This window comes from Pinus tabuliformis, chromosome 9, assembly GCF_031772625.1.
Source record: "Pinus tabuliformis cultivar Carrire ecotype Pingquan chromosome 9, CPIR1, whole genome shotgun sequence".
Lineage (NCBI taxonomy): Eukaryota > Viridiplantae > Streptophyta > Pinopsida > Pinales > Pinaceae > Pinus > Pinus tabuliformis.
In genome coordinates, this window is record NC_142307.1 from 629108655 (window position 1) to 629115061 (window position 6407).

General features: G+C 35.9%; 1 pseudogene; it reads right to left on the minus strand.

Annotated features, from left to right (window-relative positions):
- Nucleotides 1–361: 361 nt before the first annotated feature.
- On the minus strand, nt 362–1236 carry LOC149150193 (protein DMR6-LIKE OXYGENASE 2 pseudogene; annotated as a pseudogene).
- Nucleotides 1237–6407: the final 5171 nt, after the last annotated feature.

Below are 6407 nucleotides of genomic sequence, written 5' to 3' on the forward strand. Positions count from 1 at the left end.
CACATAGCTATCAGAAGCTTGATGGAAGCTTAGCTATAAATTCATCTGTTTGGTCCCCAAGCTTGCATCTCAATCCCCTTCAGTTCTACACCATCTAGCTGAGATAGCAGAGCTCGGAAGTGCCTTCGGACTAGTTGTCTTCTTTCCTTTTTGCATGTGCAGCTGGAGCGTGGTGTTTCAGAAGGAAATTGCATCAACAGTTTCACCAATGGCTGGAGGTAATTCGTATCCCTAGGTATTAAGTTTCAGTGATTCTTTTCAGTTCTTTCCGCATGCAGAATCGCTGTTTAAGTTTATTAGTTTTCTAACACAGAAATGATTGTTCAATAGATCTTGAAACCATCCAGCACACTCTTTCCCTTTAATCCTTCGCTCCAGAAAGCTCTCGCGAACTCTTCAAACTTATATCCTCTGTACACAACTGGCTGCTGTTCATCCACCATGCTCGTTGCAGAGCAATAAAAGCATCCTCTCCAGGATTCCAAAAAGTAGTGGGAAATGATATGCGCGCACTGTCCATATTTGTTACTGCTCGATGCTCCACGCTCCTAAATCTCCCATTGCTCACCACCTAATACATTCAAATCACACACAAAACAAAATGAATGAATACTGTCAATTTCTTGCACAGAGAGAAAAGTTAACTATATAGATCTACTCATTCTTTCTCACCTGCAGCTGATCTGCCAAATTGACCACAAACGCGTTAGCTATGGGTTCTACAGAAACCCACTTTCCATTTTTTAATACGTGCAGGCCACTGACATTATCGCTTTGCATTAACACAGTGATGGCACTTGCATCTGAATGGCTTGCTGCACCAGTAGTTAGATCTGGATTTGGGCATGAAGGATAGTAATTTATATTCATCAGTTGGCTATGTTTTCCAAGAATTTTATTCAAGTAATTGGAATCTAGCCCTAGAGCTTCTGAAATTTCAGGCAGCAGCCTTAATATCACCGTTCTCACCTCACAAGCGTACTTGCCCGCAATATCTCTGTAACAAAAGCAGAAGTCAACCTTCTCCATCCATGGTGGGTTAAGATGAATCTTTTCTAGTGTTGTGTGTTAGATATTTTATAAGAGATAAGGGTTTGCTTATTACCTGTAAGCTGCTGTTTTTTCAGGCCAAAAGCCGATGACTTCCTCTAGAGGATGACAAGGGTGTCTGAGATAGTCCAACCAGGTGAGAACCTGGTCTTTGCTGGGATTGAAGTTGGCAGAATGCACATCCATTGTTGGGTATTTTTAATGTGATTTTTGTGAAAATTTTACATTTGATGGTCTGGGTTATGGAAATTTAGTCAATATTTTGAGTAAAAGATTATGGAAATTTTGACAATATTTTCGATAAAATCTTACAAAGATTTTTATAAATCCAACTTACAGTTGTCAAACTTTAAAATTTTAGGTGTCTATTTTTTATAATGTTGAATCTATTTCCATCATCAAAAATATGATTCAAACATAGTTACTGCAAGATTTCTTCAAATTTTCTTCCCACCACTTTAAGTCATCCTAACAATTCTTTGCTTCAGTAGACCATTTTTGTTTTAATCTTAATCACCCCTATCCTAAGTTATAAGAATCAAATTAAGTTCAGCTTTCAATTTTTTGTATTTTTTAAATAAAGTTCCTCCCGCGTCACCCTTGACGATGGAGTTTTGTCTGGATCCAAATGGATAGTTTTCGATCTTCAGCAAGTGATCGGATTGAATTTAGAGCGCTTGACGACGGGATTTTGTCAGGATGCGACGCATGCTTTTGACATTTTGATAAAGGCCGTCTCACATCATTATTGACAAACCAGTGACCCTTTGGCCTTATTATTATTTTTATTAAAATTTCGAAGCATTGAACCTACTTCATCGTTCATTTCACCTTTTTAAACAACTTTACTCTGTAAACGAATCGTTTTTTCCGTTAAATTTTAAAAGATAATCGGAAAGTGTAACAACAATAATATGATTTTTAGTTGATTTTTTAATAATAATATGATTATATATATAAAGTCTGTTAAAAGGAATATTGGATAAAATATAATAAAAGTTAAATGAGAAGAATATTAGGTGAAATTAATTTTATTTTATTAAGTAAAGTTATAGCAATTATTTGTTTGTTGAGGTTATTAGTTAATATATAATGTTTAATTTTTGAATATATGTTTTTCTTTTCAAGAAAAAAAACAAAGTATTTCTATTAGAGGATAAAAGTAGTTACACTGAACATGGATTTTGTTCCCTTCCCTGAAATGGGGTCGATCTTCAACCATAGTCTAGTGGGACCTCCCCTAATTGCCCAATGGAAAGAGGAGGGGCACTACTTGGGAGCCCATGATTGAGATAGTGTAGTTCCATCCATCCATGTTCCATCCTTATCACTTTCCATCAAAAATTATAATCTCTTATTCAAACTCCATTCTTTAGGTTCAATTGTCCATTGGTTTTGTGGGAGTTGGCACCATACATCCTCATACCGTGGTAGGTCCTATGAATTTTCCATGGGAGTTTGATGCAACTAAAAGAAAATGAAAAAGCATACAATGTCCACAAGTAAAATAAAATAAAGAATATCAAAATGAAAAATATGACAGGGACATACACGTTGTCACATGGTAAAAATCATTGCATGAGATTTACCTTATTCATTATGGCCATCACCAAGTTTGTGAGCACATGTTTTCTCTTTTACATCATAAAGGAACCCTTGCATGTCCCAAGCTTGATGGGCAACGAGCTACCTCATCATTAAGGGGCAATACAACTACTAAGCTCTAACAATTTGATCTATGAGCAATAATCCAAAGAAAAATAAAGAAAAATTAAAAGGCACACAAGAGAGGTGGAAATATAAAGGTTGAGTTGGTATCTCACGCATTCACAATTACCCCCTCCTCACATTTGTACACTTAGTATGAGGATCCCCATCATGTTGGTCCCTTTAACCATGAAGGCTCCCCACCTCCATTCCATTGTTAATGTTCATTTACACCTATTAATTGAACGGTGGACCAAGGAAATGTTACTTCCCCTTATGGACTAGAAATCCCTAATAGGGTTGTCCTTTAGCCACTTCCACCTAAGGAGGAAACACCATTTCAAGTTCAAGGCTTTAATTTTGGAAGGAAAGTCTCATTTGAAGTGCTAAATAGCTCATTACTTCCAAGTTTTGTTCACTTGGATGCAAAAATGATTATGTAACTGAGGTCTAGGGGCTTTCACTAGACTTTGTTGTAATTGACACGTGGTTCAGTAGTCAGTTCTTAGGCACCTTTCCCACAAGTACCCAATCTATTTGAGGAGCATATTGGCAGCCATAGGTGAAGCGTTGAGAGCCTAGGTCTTTGATTAGTAGCAACACATCATTTTTATCCCTAGATATCTCCTACACCCATGGAATTTTTCCAATTTGCAGAGTGTTTGATGATTCTTCAGGATGATACACCTTGGCCTAACATAACCATGACTGACATTAACACTCTTAGAGATATGGTAGTTGATCCAAAGCCCAAAGGAGGATGGTCTTACATTCTAAGACATGGAAGGGCTAGTAACACCTTGAAAGCCCTCAACATTGGAGAATAGATGAGCACTTTGACTTGTTGGAGACCTAAGAGATCACCTTTGTTTCCCCAAAATGGATTTTGGGGTTGAAAGAGGGATTTTTTGAGAGATTTTATGTAAACCCTCTCTTCATGAATTTAGGAGGCTTCTACACCACTCATGGTACCATTGAGCCTCAACATATGCCACGTGGAGCTCAATGCATAGATGATGTTACCATTTCTATCCCTTACGGCTCAAACATGTGGGTAATTATTATGTTTTATGTCTAAGCTAACGGGTTCGCTTGTAACTCAATGCATTATTATGATTTTACTTCTTTTCCTAGGGGATTTTAGGCTAATGACGAGTTATTCCTCCTCATATAAATAGACGAGAGGACATATCACTTTTCATTGTCATCACTTATGAACTCGACCTCTCTTCTTGAGAATTTTGGCCTCTTTTCCTAGTTAGAGAGATGTGATCTATGGAGAAAATCTTTTATTGGGGCTATTGTCTTATCCTTGGAGAAGTTATCCTGGATTTATGATTAGATTTTACATGCATATTGTCTTGTAAGTGCCAGACCATGTTTATTTAAAATTTATATTTTCATGTCTAATGTATGGCATAAATTGATGATATATGTTAAATTTGTGCCCTAATTTTATTGAATATCAATTTTATTGGAAGCTAGATCATATTATTGCATGTATTACTCATAGTATGGTATGTGAATGGGAATCCCCTTGGTTATGTAATGTTATCTCTCCCACATGATTTTCAATCCTCACAAAGGTAATAACTAGGGTTTTGATCTTAGGGCATTAAAACATCCTTACTCCTTTGCAAGTTTTAGCAAACCGTAAGAGCTCATAAACTCCATAAATTGTAGGACTAGGTGGTGGTCTAGGTGCAGGTGTAATGGATAATCGTTCAAATACAGAAACGATTTTTGCAAGTTCAGGTGGAAATTCTTCTTGGATTTCCCTTGGAGTATGAGTCATCTACCTCCAAACTTATTTATTCTGCTAAATTAGTAAAACTGCTTAATTTTAACTGCAATATGACAACCCTTCAATTGTCGCGGAATCAAAAGGAATTCAAACTTTTGGTTAATTCCTTATCGCATCCACTTTTCCCACGAACATTATCATGCTAACTCTCTATCGTTGATCTTACCTTTCAATCCAATAGTTGTTGGTTCACTTCATCAACAAAACTAATTGGCGATCCTCCACCATTAATCAAAGCACCCTTGATCCAACGCTTAATAACAATATTGGACGGAGATCTTGCGCGATGTGTACCCATCTGATAAAGTGGTTTTCTCTCTCCACCCAAGTGCTACGTGTCAGTTGATTAATGGAATCACGTAGAATTTCTAAAAGACAGTTTACCACTTTTCCTTACCCGATAAACAGCTTCACTGATAAAACCGCTTTTCTTACTTGACTAACGCATGTGCTTATTGGTGCACGAAGACCATTAGATCTATTGGATCTATAGATCAAACAGTTCTAGACTCCTTTGGATTAACACGATTTTGTCAAATTTTCTTTTCTCTATTCTACCAAACTTAACACCTCCTGTATATTTAACTTGTCTCAAACCATATTCTCCGATAGTTTTAGGACATAACCAAATTATTTCAAAACATGGAAAACGCAAGATTGGGTGATACAATATAGATTTTACATACTCTAATTCAAAAGTCAAACTAGAAATCAATAGAACTCAGAGATATTTCGAAGGAATAAAACGCCTCTGGGATTGAGCAATTATACACAAATACACAAAGATAAAGCTTCTGTAACTTAATATTATACGGCCTAATCAAGCCAAATCAATCAAAATCCCCTTACGATCATTTAGTACTTACATAAATATTATTTCATTCTAACAATTAGATTCTTAATCCATGGATCGAATCTACCTAATCTTAGACAATATCTAATCTAGTTGATATTCTCCTTGAGAATCTCAACTGAATATAAAAAACTTGAATTAAATTATAAAATCACTCAAATCATATCTCAAATCCTATCTAGAAAACTTTGTAAATTGACAGCTAAATACAAGAAAACTTTTTTTGTATTTTTGGAATAAATTCGAAGCCTTTTGTATTCAAGCTTCATGCTCCTGCATCAGACTCCTGAGGACAAAGCTCTTCATGGGCTCCTTTCCGTGAGCTCTTCTACAGAATTGCTCAACTTCTGTAGCATGGCATCTGTCATCCAAGTAGTTTCAACAATTGGTTATTCCTTCCATTTTACCAAATACTGTAAATACTCCTGTCCTCTTGTCTTCTTCAACAATTTCTTGTCCAAAATCCTCTCTGGCTTCAATTCCTTTGCTATAGGTAATTGTTTTACCCAATCAATCACTTGTTCTTCTTGATCCTCTGATGTGTCATCTGCATTTCTACTTTCATACCTATACAAATCAGCAACATTGAAAATTGGAGATATTTCAATACCAGGGGGTAATTCAATTTCATATGCATTTGCAAAAAATCTTCTCAAGATTCTGCATGGTCCAATTTTCTTAAACTTTAGCTTGTTATACTCCCTTTTTGGAAATATTTCCTTCCTCAGGTGTGCTAAAATCAAATCTCCAACTTCAAAATTAACTTATCTCTTCTTCAAATTTTCTATGCTCTTGTATTTTATGTTGTTGTCCTGTAATTGTTGTCTTACCTGCTCTTGTATTTTATGTTGTTGTCCTGTAATTGTTGTCTTACATGTTCATGTATTACTTGAGCTTCTATAGCAAATTATTCTCCTTTATCACTTCCCATTTCGGCTTTTCCTAAGTCTCTCAATTCAAACACTCCCCTTGGGTGCATTCCATAAACTATAT